This window comes from Girardinichthys multiradiatus, chromosome 14, assembly GCF_021462225.1.
Source record: "Girardinichthys multiradiatus isolate DD_20200921_A chromosome 14, DD_fGirMul_XY1, whole genome shotgun sequence".
Taxonomy (NCBI): domain Eukaryota; kingdom Metazoa; phylum Chordata; class Actinopteri; order Cyprinodontiformes; family Goodeidae; genus Girardinichthys; species Girardinichthys multiradiatus.
The window spans coordinates 40,530,679-40,548,711 of NC_061807.1; the positions used below are offsets into that span (position 1 = coordinate 40,530,679).

The following is an 18,033-nucleotide window of genomic DNA, read 5'->3' on the forward strand; positions in this document are numbered from 1 at the left end:
GAGATGGGAACAACAATTTTCAAATCTTGTCGCATATTTCAATAGCATCTAGGTCTGGATTTTGATCTTTCATCTAAACATAGGTTTAGATGTGACTTCTGATGTGACTTCTCATTTTAGCCGGAGGTTGAATCTTCTCCCTAGCCTCAATGTTTTGCAGCCTGTAACAGGTTTTCCTCCAGAATTGCACTGTATTTAGCTAGCTCCATCCATCTTCCCATCAACTCAACAAGCTTCTCTATCCCTGGTGCAGAAAAGCAGTCCCGCAGCATGATGCAGCCACCACCAAGTTTCAACCTGGGAACAATGTGTTCGGGAAGATATGTCTTAATTACCCTTTTTTTTCTGATAACACCTGAAGCCCAGTGCATTGGTCAGCCTGAGGACAGAAAGGGAGAATCAAAAGGGAACACTTACATTTTAAATCCAAATACACATTTATCAGCTAACCTCTGCGGCAGTTTGATTTTTCATGTTGCAGATGTCTGCTACAAGTCACTGACTCGATGCAATGTGCTGGGTTTCCTTAGATAGAAAAACGTTTTAACCAATTTGAATAAATAACTGACTCTGACTGCACTGTTTTATAGTTAGGATTAATTGGAATGTATGTACCTCACTTGAAATCTGTTTCATTCGATTGAATTGACTTAGCCCATTTTAAATTTACCCAACTTTCACACAATGTGACAGGAAACAACACTCCAATTATTTTTACCTCTGCCTTCTTCCCTCCCTGTTGGATGGAGTAAGGGGTAGTCAGGTTTAGCCTAAACTGGCTGAGTTATGGTTGAGGTGCAAACACACCCTCCATTTCTGCTACCTGTGCGACCCCTTTTCTTTTCCAATGGTTATAATCAGTCTAACAGAGAGAGGTACCCCCAATCCTTGTGGTTTTTAGTATAACAATGGCCACCAGTGGGCTCTAGATGGACAAACTTTAACAGTTTATTATTTTACTTAATACCCCTACACATAGCTCATTCTAAAATGTCTAAACTCTAACCCTCAGTAGTTTATTCTAACCTCCCCAACAACCCTACACCATTCCAAACCCTTTGTGAAGTGCTTTGAGATGTGTTGTGAATTGGCGCTATATAAATAAAACTGAATTGAACTGAATTGGATTGAATGTAGTGTTTTTTTTTTTTTTGTTACACATATAGTGTTGCAAATGAACCAAAACTGTTGGTTTAATCAAACCAAATTCCCTTTTTCAATGTATTTGATGTGGCTCCTACAATGCTTATGGCAAACTGCAATTTGTGGAGATCGTCATGTTTTTATAGGTTTGAACTTGTGCTCCCCTCATTGGTGGATGATGACTTGAACGACGCTCTACAAGATGTTCATGTCTCTTAGTTCACTAATTTACTCTAATAAAACCTTGAAGATTCCACAGAAAAGCTGCATCCATACTGAGACAAAATTACATAGGTGAAATTTGTTTAGTAAATATGTTATTTCTGAAGGCGACTGGTTATACAGATTTTTATCTAAAGATTTCAGAGTAAAGGGGTGTGAAGAGAAATGCATATTGCACTTTCAGCTTTGTATGTAGAAAAATATTGAAAAACATGTATCATGTTCCTTCCACTTTACAATTGTTTAATACTTTGTATTGGTCTATCACACAAAACACCAATAAAATGTATTTCACCTTGCAGTTGTAAAAGATGTGAAAACGTTCAAGGGTTGTTCAAACGTTTGCAAGGCACTATAAACAAGATCACACCTAAAGTGAAATTTGTTGGCCTTCAATATTTTAGCAAACATATGTAAAACCTTCTGCATTATGTAGATGGGATTTTTTTTATAATACAACAAATGATGGAGAGTCCCAGTTGAATAAGGGAAAACCTTTTGTCTCGACACTGACTCGCTCTGGGCCACACGGGTGCGACTAAGTCGATTCATGGCTGATGGCACAGCAGGGTTAGTGAGGGAAGAGTGGGTAACTAGAGCAGAGTGCATGGTTTGCAGATAGCGGCCTCCTTGGAGGATATGGCTCGGCAAGAGTGTTAGCTTTCGATCAATAATACTCAGAAGAAGTTTGATAGGGCTTTGGAGGAGCACACTTTGGGGAAACCTAAGAGGTCTGTAGAGTTTCTGTAATCTGTCTTTGTTTGCTGTGTTTTCCTCGTCTTCAATTCTTTTGTTTTGTGTGCTTTCTTGGTATCTATCCTTGAATCTCTGTCAGCTTGCAAACTGTTTCCCATCATGATTCTGTTTCTTATCTCACAGAACATACACAGCTATTTTACCTGGTGTGCTAGATGAATAAATACTGTTACTTTTCATTTCTGAATTTAGTTCCAGGCATGTTGGAAGTTTGTTGTGCAATATGCCCGGAATTAAAATCGGAAATAAAAAGTAGCATAGTGTTTTCATTTTTTTTACACATCTAAATATATGTAGCAAAATTGTCTTATAGAAATCCTTAAAATACATCAGAGGAATGGACTCTGTCAAAAAAGGCACAAGTAATTCTGTCATTATAATTCTTGACACACGCAAACACATACACACATACTGCCTTCCTATCCTTAGAGGGACCTTCAATTGACTTCCATTCATTGCTCTAGCCTAACCCTGATCCTAACCCTAAACCTAACCTGAACTCAATTAATGCTTTAGTCCTAAACCTAACCTCTAACCCAAAAAAAGCACAAAGCCTGGGAAGCAATTGGTCCTCACAACATAGTATGTGTTGGAAAAATGGGGCTTACAAATGCTAGAAAACACACACACATACATGCACACACACACGTTTTCAAACATACTTCCTGCACCCCACCTTTTACAGCGTCCTGTACTCTGGGGGCCGTAAGGGCTCCCTGAACTTTTCCAGGGAGCTACTAGAGACTTGGAGGCTCATGTCACCATACAAGCCAGACCCCAAACACCCAGGCCAAATGGTGTGGTAGAGCAGCTTGGACATTGTCAGCACACAGATGAAATGTTGGAAGGTTCCATTTGGAATGAGAGAGAGACACACAGTGAGGGACTTGGAAACCTGTAAGTGCTAAACTCTCCTGATTAACACGATTGATGGGAAGAGTGGCTCTAATCCAAGGAGACGTTTATTTATCTAATTTCTGAGCCGTTATTCAGGGGACTGCTGCTTCAGACTAAGAATCAGAGTAAAAAACAAAAAAGTAAAATAAAGTATTATATTTATTTGTTATTAATTGCTTATTCCACTTTCAATTTCTATTTCTGAAAGGCTGTTGCTTTCGCAATTAATCAACACATGCAGATCAATTGAAAACAAAATGTTTTTATTCTCTCTATATTTTCATTGTATGTACAAATAATGTATTAATTACTGCATCTTCTGTAAATTCTGAAAATATTCATTCATTTTATACAACAAATGTATGTTAGTTTTATATAGATCTTTCTTTTTACCTATATTGGTTTTTTATTCATTTCTGCTTCTCACAATTTAATAGAATAATTTTTCAGGCTATATCAGCTGGTTTTAAAAAACACATCAAAAGAATGCTGTTGGCATCATGTTTTAATTCATATCCTTTGGGTATGTAGTTTAGGCCTTTTTAGCAATTACGCCTTCAGGAGTCAAACACTATATGCACAATACATGCTTTCTCTGATGTACTTATAACCATTTGGACATTGACACAGTGACCATTGACACAACCTCAGAAAAAGGTTCTCTACCATATGCTTTATTGTAAACTTGATAAGAACAAGTGTGGCATGTATTTGTTCTCAGTCTCTTTGAGCATGGCATATTTAGCTGAAAACAAACAAAATGCTTGAATGATATTCATTTGGACAGAGATTGTTTGGGGACAGGTTTGCCCTTCTCTTCCCTACCATTTCTTTTCCTCAGCACAATTTTATTGGCTTCTTTACTAAAGCCAATACAAGAAAACATTGTTTAGAATTGTTAGCCATAAATGTGAAATTTATATCATATTTATCGACATACAACTCATGTACTGTCACTGCATGAACCAACTGAGGTTCATTCTCTCTGTTGCTGTGTTGCTCAGCTTCAGGTCCGCTGTAGGTTTAGATAAAGAAGGATTTAATAACTATTAGGAGCAGAAGTGATCCCTTTGGTTGTGAAAGCACAGTCTATTTTAAATAGGGTTATACTGATATTTTAAAGCAAAGATACAGAGATTATGGAGCTGACATTTCGAAGAGGCTTCAACATTACGTGATAGTCATTATTGTGAATAACTCAATAACATTACTGAAACAGCAGTCCCTATTGGCTTTCCTGAGAGAAAACAGAGAATATATAGATGTCAAGGTTTCCATTTTAACGGTGGACCAGAGATGCAGGACGAGCAGAGATGGTTGGTGAGATGATTCTTCTTTAATGATGTGAGCAAACATACAATTTCCTGTGCAGGTTTGACAGAGATCCAGTTCATCAAACAATGCTGGTTTCTGAATCGCAGGATACCACAAAAAGTAGGAACAGACAGACTAACTTAGGACAAGCCAAATTAGACTACGACACCACGGGGAACAAAGGACAAAGACAAACTTAAATACAGACGAAGGTGGACAAGAAACAATAGGGCAGGTAATCAGGGAAAACAGACACAGGTGTGGAACAGGCGTGCAGCAAGACAGAGGGGCAGGTGAACCAGAAAGGGAGCCAGACAAGACAAACAGTAAACAAACCCAAGGGACCAGAAAACTATAGTAATAACAATAAAGAAACCATTCCAAGTAAACAGGGAAGCCACACTAAGGGAACAAGGGCGAGAGGAGAACACACTGGGAGGGAGAAGGAAACCAGAACAGTCAGGAAAACAAAAAATAATCAAACATGAATACAAACCGAAAACAAGAAACCTCTAGCTAAAGTAAACAAAACCCAAAAACCCAAAACAAAGTCCAAAATGTCACATCCTGACAATAGAGAACTTATCCTTACCTTAATGCTGAGATTGTAGAAAAAAGCAGCTGCCAACATTTCCAAATCCAGCATGATTAATAATCACAGGTTGATAGATTAAGTGGATATAACATAGAAACATTGATGTAATACACTCAGCCTTCTTGTTTTTCTTTCTTCTTAATTACTTAAAAAAATTAATTACTCACCCAATAACTAGTTAAACAAATACATTCATTGGCTAATAAATGTAGACTTTAAAAAGATTATATATTAATATTGGCCATATTTACCAGGCTTCATTTATGATTGAGACTGCCCTCTCCGTCTCTGCCCTGCCACCTTATATTTTACATTTCCAGATGCACTGAGTTGAAAAGGACAATACAGTGACCAAGAAATGTAAAAACTTAGATGAGAATACATTAGGAGGGAAAATACATATGTTTAATATTTGAAAGGAATATAAATTATCTAAAACAAAAAAAAAATCTAAATATATTTGTAAGGGCAGAAATAAGGACAAATATGAGGGCTGTCAAAAATAATATATTGATAAATTCATATCTTTCAAAAATTAAAGAAAAAAAGATGGACGTCAAAATTAAAACAATAAAAACAAGATCAATTATAACAGATAATTTATTTGTTGAACTATTTATTGGAAAATGAATTCATTTATTAGGCTATTATTTCTTGTTTTATTTTATGTATTCATAACTATGGCAAGATTGGTCCTCCATACTTCTGCAGTCTGAATGCAACACAGACATACCACCACATATTGTAAAAAATACAGTTTTCTTTTAAATAACTTTTTATGTCACTGTGCACTGTCCTTTACCTTCTTTGCAGTTTACTCATAGTACTCGTACTCGTAATAATAGATACATTTCTTCTTCACTCAGTTACAACTTAAAGACCAAACAGATTGCTGTGGTTAGCGTCTATGTATGGGGCTTTCAGGGACCAGAAAAAATATTTGATTTTTGAATTTTTTAAACAGTGGATCACCAGTCAGCTGAAAAGTCACCAGCCAATTTTCCTTTTTGCTTGTCTGTTCTGTAGCAAACAAAAATGTTACCCTGCTCGTATCAGTGCTGGTGCTGCGAGATGTTCACTCAGAATTTCTCTCAAGAGCCATCATACATGAGAAAGACTGTCTCCATGGAGTTTTATCAAAGCAAGATTATGTTCAGTAAATTTTCTACTTTGCAATATTTATCTTAATTACTAGCACTCAACAGAATAAAACACATTTATAATTATAATCAGACTGCACTTTGTCTGCTCCATTACCTCACAGTTGTTGCAGAGGAGCTCTGTCTCTAATGCACTGCATAAAGGCAGGGGGTCTGTTCACAGTTGAAATCATCAGAGCTTTCTGTATTTTTTACTTGAGCAGACTTATTTGTTACAAATGCTTGATACACAGTCATAATAAAAGGGAATTAATTGCATTAGAAACTATAAAAATAAGGACTTTTAAATAATTTAGATATTTAATTGGATATGCAGTATTTACACTGGGTGATGACATTACATACATTAATATTGATAAGTTGGTTTAGATTTTGAAAGGTTCTGATATTTGTCATCCTAAACAGATGTAAGGATTATGATTCTTGATTAAACAATATTTATCAAAAATTATAATTAAAAATCATAATTCAGAAAAACAATTTCTTAGGCAAAAATCATTGTTTACAAATATAAATCAGAGATGCACTCTGGTGTGGTGATTATGGGCTCAGAAGCACTTAATAATCACAATTAGTTAATTTTCATTAATAATTGATAATTATTACCCAAAACCACGCTAAATTTCAGCTGCTTCACTGAACGGTGGGGAACCTTATTTTGACAGATAAATCACTCTTGCATGAAATAAACACAAACACTTCTTGAACATTTATTGAAACCATATAGCCTTTATATAATTACTATTCTGGTCCAAAAACCTTCACCTAACTAACAAGCAGTATTCTACAAAAAGAGTAAAATGATTACCTAACTAATAATAAAATGAAACATATGCGCATTGAGTGTCTATGAAGGTCAAACCAGCAGTTTTGTTGTTTTTTTTTTTGTTTTGTTTTTTTTACCTTGTCCTCTCTGGCAGAATAGCACTCAGAATTGTTGTCTGAGTGCCAATAAATTGCCCAACAGATTTACTTTCACAAGCAGAGCATCACAGCTATTGCTTTAAATTCTGCTTGATATTTATAAAAGAAACTTTATTATAAACTTCTTTGGGAATATTTCAATTGTTACAGACACGGAAACTGAAATGAAAAGGAAAAATGAAGCTCAAAAAAGAGAGAGATGGGGCAAAAGGGAAAAGGGGGAGAAAAGGAGGAAAGAGTGGAGGAGAGAAAGAAGGATGAAGAGAATACAAGATTACACCCTGCTTGCTTATACACCCGCAGTATGAGTGTGGACGCGCTTTTGTACACATGTTTCTCCACAAAAATATGCAATAGCGAGTGTGAGGACCCACAGACCTGCCCCATGGTCCCTGGACGGACACTGAGGAGATCTGAGCCACAGACATCCAAAGGCCCCCCAAACCACAAGAACCCCAAGAGAACTACCGCAAACCAGCAGTTTTATGGACAAAATGTGAAATTTGGGTTAACTTGGAAAGGAAGCCCTCCTGGTGTGCTGATGTCTCAATGGCGGCTATCAGCTAGTAGAACTGTGGGGCCGCGCCCTTAGCCACTAGCAGCTGATTGCCCCAAATCTCGAACAAAGGGTCATAAAACTCTGAGGTGGGAACTCAGTTGAAAAACTCCAGTAATAAAACTGGGACAAAAGAGTGGTCAGGCCACTAGGCTCAGACCGCATCTGCTCTGAATGAAAAAGCTTTTAAAAGTCCAACTTCTAACTCCCGGCTGATTTGGGATCAGCCAGGAAAAAAACATGAACACGCACCTTGCTGATCGCATCTGCGCTCCGCTATTAAGCAACACTTGCACAGCAAATCAAAAACAGCTCAGCATAAACACTTCAATCAATATTGAATGCAACAAGTTGATACATTGAATTAACTACTGGTGATTCTAAATCACCTTAAACTATGCCTCACCCTGTCCAGAACTCTAAATACACCTATCCGATTTAATATATAAAAAAGGAGGATGGGTTGTGGGTCTGAAGAAAAAGAGTGTGTGTGTGTGTGTGTGGAGGCAGGGGGGTTGTCATACGTCCGTGATCAACTAAAAAACAATAAACTTCTCATCCATCCACAACGAGAAAAATATGAGGAACCACTGCAGTCGATTGAATAAACAAGGAGGAGAACTCATCTCCTTGGCAAGACCTCTGTGGGTTTTTCACCTGCGCCAGAGTGTTGGCGGGGTCTTCGATCGGTTATGAATCTTCTGACCTTCTGGTATCAGACAGATTTCCAGCTTTCAAGCTCTTCCAAGAATGGCCTTGTGGAGAAGTTAAACTCGCCTGCGAGTTTCTGTCGCTCCATATACGACTCCGTTGGTTTCCGCGAATTTTATAATCCTGGATGATGTCAGAGCTGCGAATGTCAAACTGCGCAGCCTAGTCGGTCAGTCCGACCAAAATGGATGACCTCAACAGAGAGCATTTAAAGAAGTGCAACAACAGTCGTTGCCACAGCAGGGGTGATTTTATGTGTTTTTAGGGGGACTTCAGCAGCCCTAAAAAGTAAAGGAACTATCATGTGACATGTGAATGTGTCAAAGTTCAAACTGTGACACATTTCTTATCATTTGATTATGATTATTCAGTACAGCACAGTTGACTGGTGTATCTCTTTCATAAATGAGTTCAGGCTGTTGGTGTTGCCCCTCCCAGCAGTCACACTGTGGCCCTTTAGAAAAATTAATATATCACCCTTGCCATACCACCTTGGTTCACCCTTTTGAAGAAAGTTTACTAGTATCTGGATGTCTAAATAATCTTTATTTACATTCACAGGAGTAAGTAATCATACCTTTTATACTTCGGTTAGGCCTCTTATCCAGGTTGACTAATAAACCATAAGTGATCCACCTTGAGCAACTAATTGTGAAGTTCCTGGAGGCCTTACGGTATATGAATGAGCTCACTCAGTTTACTTTATCCCAGGTTTGGAGACAAATCTTTGATTATTTTGTTTAAACTACAACTACTATATAGGTAAGCCCAAGTTTATTCCAGCCCCGAGCAAACTTTAATTTTCATTTAATCATTAAGTTTGTTTCTGATTGGAAATGCGACAGGCATCTTTCAGAAGATAACAAAACAATATAAAGCACTGTTTCGACCTTTGTTTCGATCAAGAGTCCATGTCAACTGCTCACTGAGGGTTAACCACTCCTACAGTTTACAAAGGAGAATTGCTCCTGGGCCACATTATGGTCCAAAAGCGTTCAGAGCAGTTACTCAGTTAGTCACACCAGTCTGTGCTGATGAATGGTTGGACTGAAACATCTGAACTAAACTGGAGGGAAGGATGGGTGCTCTTTCACTGGTCTCCTCCACATGCTCTGCCCTTTCTCATTATTCAGACACAATTAGCTTTTCATGCATTTTCTCTTTTTCAAACATGTAAAGTGGCAGTCCAAGTGGCAGATTGGCATGATTGTAAAATGGGCCTCATTTGCTCCTAACAAATATGAAGATGAAATGAGGTGGGGGGATGGATCAGCATCAACATTAGAGAGGCTACTAAAAGCTGGATCAGTACTTATTGTATAAAGAAAAATTAACAATTCAAAAAATTTAGGGAAAAAAGTAGGTGCTTGGACGGAAACGTAGAACTTCCATATACAAATAAACAAAATGTTATTGAGAATGAGTGCCATATTTTTTAAATCTTATCTTTTCATTTTTTATTTATTTTTTGTTCTCCCACGAATTACTTAAATGGTGTCAGCAGCCATCATTCAATAGTGCTTCTCCATTATTGGTTCATTACAGCACAGAGAATAGTACTGGGTAATTGTTTGACCCCTCCTGCTCAGACAATGTCCTTGGCTGCTGGGAGCTCTCCATGTGAGAATTCTGTGGGGAAATTGTCCCTATACCTCCAATATGCCCTGTCTGCAAACACATTGCCAAAATAATGGTGACAAGAGAAGCCTGATTAAGGTTTGCTGAGTTTATCACAAGATAGCGAGCCACCAAGCAGCAGCAGAACCACCTCCTTTAAAGGAGCCATTGTGGCTGGCCAAAGCCTCCATGCAATGATTGTGGCTTGTGGAATAATCACCTCTCTTCATCGCCATAAGGGGGATGGGAGTGAATGCAAGTGTGTACACAGCAGCAGGCAGTATCTCAATATCATGACCTCCAAGAGCTCCTAAGTGCCCCCTGTTGCTCAGTTCATTCATACTTCATGTAGGGGACAATCCAGACCTAATTTCAGATGGTGAATTGAGAGAAGAGGAGAGGTGCATACTGAATTTATAAATAGCAACACTTGAGAATGCAGGTGAAGGTGATGAGCCTTTATGAGGTTAGTCTTTAAATATATAGGCAAAAAGCTTCTGGATCACTGAAAAAAAGATTAAATCATGGGCGGGAAGCAATATCCTCTCAGGGTTACTTGACTGAAAGCAGTGTTTCCAAGCTGTTCTGCTGAGATCCAGCACAGAAGGTGGGCGGTGAAGAAGAAAACAAAAACAGAGCCACAACAATCTATGCTGGTGTAACACCTAGGGATAGTCCCCTGGCAGTCAGTGGACTTAAATTCAGTGAGGCTTAGAGCACTAAATGCTTTATGCTTATGGGGACAGCTAACTGATGATGCCTAACCAATCCCTGCATGCTAACACATTACTCTCAATGTGGTACTTCTTATACTGCTTTAAACCTTTCACAGACGTGGTGTGTAAGGGTTGGTGCCTATCTCCAAAGATCAATGGGCAAAAAGCCTGGGGTACACCCTGGACAGCACATGTAGAACAGGCCAGCATGCATGAATTAAGAGAGGCCTATCAACCTAACAGAGATGGGTCTGAAATATGGGAGAAAGCCAGATTACCGCAAAATATGAGATAGAACATACAAAATCTACACAGAAGGTGACCCATTAAACAGCAAGACAACTGTGGGGACAACTGCCCTACAATGCAGAAGGATTAGAAGTTGCATAAAATTTTACTCATGACCTAATAAATTACAAATTTTCAAAAAAGGGTGGGGAAATGAGGTTTTTCACAGAATAATGTTTGTTCTTTCTTGGTCATTGGCTTAATAATGAGGTCCAGCACTTTGAGATTAAATACAGTTGCTATTTTATATAAGCAAGAGCTGCAAATATCCAGATGATCCAAAACTTTAAACAATTCAGAATAGTTATATCCCATAAGGATGCTGATTAATTGATCAAACCCACAAATTATGAGCATAAAGCTGCAGTTTGTTTGATTGTTGGTTTTTTGCCTATGTGCAAATAAGACACCCTAGAAAAACATTCATACCATTTTAACTTTTCCATACAGCAACTTCAAATTTTTACTACACATATGCATAACCCCAGGAGAAATGCAGTTTAAGGCTGCTAAAGGCTGCTAAACATACAACCAGAGCTACAATGTAATGGTTTAGATCAGAAGATATCTATAGTTGACTAAAATTCAATTTAAAATATTTAAACCTCGAAAATGAATAGTCACAGATGCTTTATATCCAGGCTGACTGACCTTGGGCTACTTTCAAAAGAAGAATGGGCCAAACTTTATCTCTAGATGTGCAAGGCTGGTAAATACATACCCCAAAAAGACTTGCAGCTGCAATTGCAGTTGAAATTTCTATTTATGAAATGCTTGGGAAGCCCATTTCATAATTATGCACTACTTTGTGCTGGTCTACCACATAAAATCTCAACAAAATGTGGTTATAACAAGAACAATTCTGTAAAAGTTCACTTGGTATGGATATTTTTTTTAACACCTTTATGGATCATATGGAGGGGTACACCTAGAAGATAAAAAAAAACAGTCTAAACCTAATGAATGATGCTTCCAACATCTGGGTCCAGCGGGCTCCCCGGATCAAATGGCCATTATTGCTTACTACTGACCCACCTAAGCATGATACATTATCATTGACATTGATGATACAGCAGCTTGTGTTTCCTGGGATGTGTCCTTCCTAATGAGGAGAAAAGTGTTATATTTTTAAACGTGAGAAAGAGCAGCTGCCTTTGTGCAGGAGTAATTCAGGTTAAGCAGCTCCCTGGCAGGTGCTAAACATGTCCCCACACCAGAAACATTAACTGGCGCTGAAAAACTCCCAGGTCAAGAGTTTCTCGAGTCTAGGCTAGGTGCCACCTGAGGGAGATGACACTTGTGAGGAAGCCAAAAAAGCTGTAAGACAAGGCCTTTCTGTCTGATTCATGCAATAGCTAGATCTGCTTTCTTTAAGACATTACAAATACACTCTTGCGTCTAAAATGATTGTTTAAACCTGTTCAAAGCCGAGCCATACGCTAATGCAAATATTTCACATCAAGCTCTCATTGGAGGTTACAATGCATATCTTTATTAATTCAACGGCAGAGCTTGCTTTTTTTTAGGGTTACTCAGATATGATAAAAGGGGTTTGAGATTACATTACTTCCAGCCGTTTGAGGGAAGAAAGAGAATCCCTCATATAAGATTCAAATGCATTTGCAAGCTCTGGTAAATTAATTCATGACTCAATCTTTGTGGAATACAGTAGAGTACGTGGCACAGATCCAGGATTTCTTTATCTCACAACTCTTTCTCAATTAGAAACACCAAAGGCAAGTTTTTAAAAACCACAGTCTGCTTTGAATTTAACTGGTGTCATCACATGGATATTTTTTGTCTCTTCTTCTGCCTCTGTCACCAGGAAGAGAGATGCTCTTGCTTTGACGCACTCAATGACAAGTGTCCTGCCAGCATAACTGATATTAGTCTCAATCCAGACTTTTTTTTTATCAGGGAGGTTACACAGGAGAGGAGTGGTGCTCACCTCCTTTTTTCCCTACATGCCAAAATTGTACAATAAAAAATATATAAATGTTTCATTTAAGATGAAAAACCTTATATGTCTGTAAATATGCTCTATCCAGAACTCCTCAAGTGCCATAGTTTTGGCTTAACTCGATTATTAATCGATTAATCTAAAACATTCTTGACAGATTAATTGATTAGCAAAATAATTGTTGGTTGCAGGTCTACTGGTATTTGTTTCACAACTGAAACACTGGGGATTACTCACCTAACAACTGTGCCTGCTGAGCAATCACAGACTACAGAATTTTTCTGACTAACTAAAACCTACTGAGCACATTGGGCAAAGAATCATGCATGCTGTGTGCCCCAACTGAACACAGAAACATGCATACACGATGGAGCTGGGCAGAAAGGGCAAGACATGATCCTCTTTAGCCACTGGTCCATCAAGGGCAAGTGGTGTTGGGATGAACTTAAGGGTTCTGGTGGTGTTGCAATGGGACTCCCAACCTCCAGGATAGTCTTGCTGCCAGGGGTTATGTGGGCTCCTGGATGCCATGGTGAGCAGGCTCTGGGACTGGCTTGGACTGTACTGTGCTAGGTCATGTGGTTTGGTGTCCAGTGTTCCTCCCTGTGCTTCTTTGACCAGGGTGGCTGCTGTTCCTTTGCTTTTCTGCAGACTTTCCTGTGTGTCAGCCATATAGCTACACTGTGGGGTGTCTGTCTGACTGGGGCTGCAGTGGATTTCTGGGGCCTGCTGCTCTTAGGTGCTGAGTGTTGCAAGGTTTCTACCCTTCTTAACAACTTTGCACCTCCAGGTGACAAATTCACACATACAAACAAATATTCACCAACTCACATGCCCATACATATAATCCAAATGGGTCATCCAACTATAAGTTTATTTTTTATTGATGTGGCCAATCTATGTTGATGCCAGATGATGGTATGGTTAAATAAAGCCAATCACACAATTAGAATACAATCTAAACCATTATTCAAAGAAAGCCATAATAAATCCTGTGTGTAGTTTGCCACAAGTCATGTAGGGGATGCAGAAAACATGTGGTAGAGGTTTAATTGCAGGCTTGATATCAGCAAAATTTGGTCCTACTAAGTATTTACTCAGGGAGGCTAAATATAAATGCTTTGCAGACTTTTAATATTTGTATTAGAGAAAAACTTAAAAAAAAAAACATTCATCCTTTTCCCTTATAACTTCAAAATTACGGTCTTCTTTGTCTTATTCTACCACGTAAAATTCCAGGAAAATAAACCAAGATTTGTGGTTGTACAATCAAATAATTTTAAAAGCTTCAGTGCATGACTTCACTATCAAGATACTGTTTGGTCTCCTCAGCTATTGGCATAAAGAATATTTTACCCAGTGACACTGAACCTCTCACCTTCATCACTTTAAAGCCATGCCCATTAGAACTCTACACACAACATGAACTTGGTGGATGGAAGACAATAAATCACAAAGTTGAAAAGGTACAAAATGATGACATTTCAGTTAAAAAGTAAAAAGTGCAAATTCATATTCAGGGGAGTTGTTGAAAAGCTCATGTCAGAGAGATGAGGCGAAACAAAGAGCAGCACGGGACCTCAAATCCACTCTTTGCTCTCGCTGCATAACAATTTATTCAAATTGCAGTGAAATTTGCAATTATTATAATTCATCTCAACACACAAAGACAATGTTAAACACCTTTTGTGAAGTGCACTGAAAGCTCCCTTGAGAGTAAAAATGGAACTACAGTACATAGCATTCAGGCCCATTATCTGCTGAAGGTGTCTGCATTGTTATAAAGGATATAACCTGAACAGGTATTCCCAGAGTAGCAAAGTATCAACACCGGAGTCAGGATTGAGATGGGGTGAGGGAAGTTATTTCAGAGGAAATTTAAGGATTAGACGGAAATTGCCAAATGATGTTAGGAGGAAATGAGCAGTTGTCAACTACTGGTGTATTACCAAGGCTTCAAGAGGTATTTGAAAAGTACCCAGAAAATGAGTCACTCATTCTCTATGTCTGGAATAGGACTTAATTTGCATGAAGGGAAAGAAAGGTGGCATCAACTCTATTTTCAATGCTCCCTTCAAGTCCTTACTGCAATGAATTATAGAATAGTTAAACAGCCACAGCCTGAGAACCCCTGTTATCAGACTAATTACACTCAGCACAGTTTCACTGATATTGTGGACAAGGTCAGAAATATGGCACAAGCCCTGGTGTTAATTAAAAAAAAAAGTGGGACTTTTGTTTGAGTGGAGATAGACATACAAATCTTATGTTGAGTGGAAACGTTGCAACACAGAGCGAGTCGGCTTTCCCTGTAGCGTATACAGTCTCCCCTCAGGTGGTGTCCTTCCATCTATCTCTGTGTCTGCGCACAGTCTGTTCTCAGTTCAACAGCATGTCTTTCCAAACCCAACTTATAGTCTAAAAAGTGTTTTTATTTTATATAGTTTTTTAATTACGCGCTGCTCTGGGAATTATACTTGAATACCATTTACGCATCTCAGTGGGCGTTTTGGCGACGCGGTGGCGCAGCCGCCGTGAGTCTCGGCGCAGTAAAGTCCTACATATTGAGCATTTCTAACTCATCGAGCTGGTTAAATTTACTAGACACTTTAAAAACAATGTGAAGGTTGCTTTGCACAGAAAGTACGGGCGCTGCTGTTCTTTTCTTCAGTAAAGGAAGATAATGCAAGCTGTTAAAGAGACTATACCCTCCGGTGGCCTAATTTGGCATACTGCACAATTCAGTGCTGTATTGAGAAACATCACTCCATGATTAATAACAGGAAAAATTTGATAACTCATCAAACGGGAGATTCAAACGTCAGTAATTTACGCCTAAATTAGTTTTTCAACACTGTTCCAGGTGAAGGTAGTGCATTATATGTGGGTTGAGAGAAAACTAAACGCATCACCATAATCATCGGTATCCATCCCTGCAGCAGTTAAACCTACAGAGCTCTGAAATTAAACCGATTCCTCGGAGTGTCGGAACCTGTGTGAATAATCCCGTACAGGTCGTCTGGATATTGCGTAAACACATCCACTTCTCGCCTCTTTCACTGGTCGCAATAGGATGCTCTTATTTCTTGGTTTCCACACTCTACCACGCGTGTTTTCCAATCACTCGTGTCCACCAGCTACCTCCACACACACACAAGCACCCAACTCAGCGTGTTTACTTAGAAACGAACCAAAAACAAACAGCACAGCTCCGATCTCCTCCAAATATTGACCCATTACGCGTAATCTTGTTTCTGATTCATAGAAAACAGCACGTATTATAAAAATCATTTTATTTAGCCCGATAGCACCTGTCATGTGTTTGAGCCCTTTTCTCTAATCGGAGATAAATCCTCAGAGCCAGAGAAAATAAAACAGTCACCACAGTAAAAAGAAAAAGTCCTTACTTGTATCTTGGGATAATCCCGTTATTCTCCAGAAAAACGAAGATTTATCAATATCCTTGGGAATAGCCTATAAGTAGTTTACGCGTTTTTTTCATCCAGAGCGCAGAGCAGAGCAGGTTTTCTACCCCCCTTTCTCCTTCAAGACAGATGTGAACGGTCCTGCCCGAGTCGCTCCACCTGCATCCCCTGCTGTCAAGCCAGCCACTAGGCAGGAAATGTGGCTTCAGAGTCCTTTTTTACAAATTAAGACTCTGCTGTTTAAATCTCAAGCCCAGACTTTTATTGTGTAGGCTGGTCACCGTGTAAGTTGTAGTTTGCTAACATTGGAAGTAACTTGAGGCGCCTCCACCTGATTGTACTAGAAATGGAGTCACAGCGGCATATTCAGCAGAGGCAGCCGAACCAGAGAGGCCGACCACAAAGACGCGTCCCTTTCTGGCTGCAGAAGGTGGCATCATCCCGGCGAGGGAGGAGGGAGGGTGGGAAATAATGCAGGCCGCCTCACTTAAAAAGTAGTGGCCTTCGAAGAAACATTTAGTAATCATGATAAGAGATATTTGGATAAAAATGCTTTCGAATGCCAAAGTTAAGGCAAAAAAAGAAACAAAGATAGAAAAAAAAAAACGTACAAATCCTGCACCGTAATAATGAATTTCTGGGGTTAGGAATCAAGCATATTACTTTGTAAATTTAATGTTCACTAAGTGTTCATTTCTAACCACATTAAATACTTTATTGCCTTTTTAAACTTTTAATTAGAATTGTATATCTGAAGATGTTGGTTCACCTATTATTCTCATTTTCACATGCAGTGTCAGCTCCAGCTCAGTTCTCCCCTTCTCAAATTTGTACCCTGATATTGCATGCACGCTTTGACATTTTAGTCCTTGCCACTTCCTGTTCATGCCTGGAAACAATTCTTCTTATAATCATGTACCTAAATCAGATTTAGTTAGTAAAAACACCCTAGCCCATACACATACAGGCCTTTGTCTTTCAATGGTTTTTTCTTGTCTTTATTATTTTTTTACATTGTAGATACACAGTGAAGACATCAAAACTATGAAGCAAATGTATACAAAGAAAGAAAAAGTATATAGATTGTATATATTATGTAACAAATTACTCAGAACATATTTTTTTGAGTCTTGAATTAGCTCCCAGAGGTAGGCTGAATGAGAAGGTGTGTTTTTAACAAATATTCTATGACTTTTTCCAAAGTTTATATGCACTAAAATAACTTTGTATTTAAACAATTTGTGAAAGCACAGATAATGTCATGACTGAATTAAATTCTGAATATCTGAGTTATTAAGACTCACACATGTGGAAGTATTTTAAGGGACACATCAAACACATTGCTTAATTATGAAACATAATACAAATACATGCACAGTATTGACCTATTTTCATTTAAGCTCCCAGAAAGGAGGATTCACAGAGGGAATCCCTGTGCCGTCAAGGAGTAACAAAACTCGACTGGGTTCAGGGTTCTAATAATACACTGCAGTACATATCTCAGTGGTTTTAATTGCCTTTTTTTGATCAGAGACTTTCAATGTCTGAATATTTTGCTTGACTTCATTATGAAAAGCAGCAAAACATTTAGTTTTCTAGGAGTATTGCTACAATAAATGTGATATTTGACAATAATAGAAGATTTATGAGGTAAGAAAACAGTGTTCTTCAATGTTATTTATTGTGAATAAAGTCACATATTTTCTGCAGAAATAAAATAATAAATGGGAAATACCAAAACAGGTGTGC

The 18,033-nt window shown here is 38.4% G+C and overlaps 1 protein-coding gene across 7 annotated transcripts in view; it reads right to left on the reverse strand.

The window, feature by feature from the left end:
• Positions 1–16,407, reverse strand: part of nrxn2b (neurexin 2b) — a 960,343-nt gene extending 943,936 nt beyond the window's left edge. For all 7 annotated transcript variants that reach the window (XM_047385485.1, XM_047385484.1, XM_047385482.1 and 4 more), the window contains exon 1: positions 16,267–16,407. The gene's annotated coding sequence lies outside the window, so the exon portion shown is untranslated. The remainder of the gene's footprint in view (positions 1–16,266) is intronic.
• Between the last annotated feature and the right edge of the window lie 1,626 nt (positions 16,408–18,033).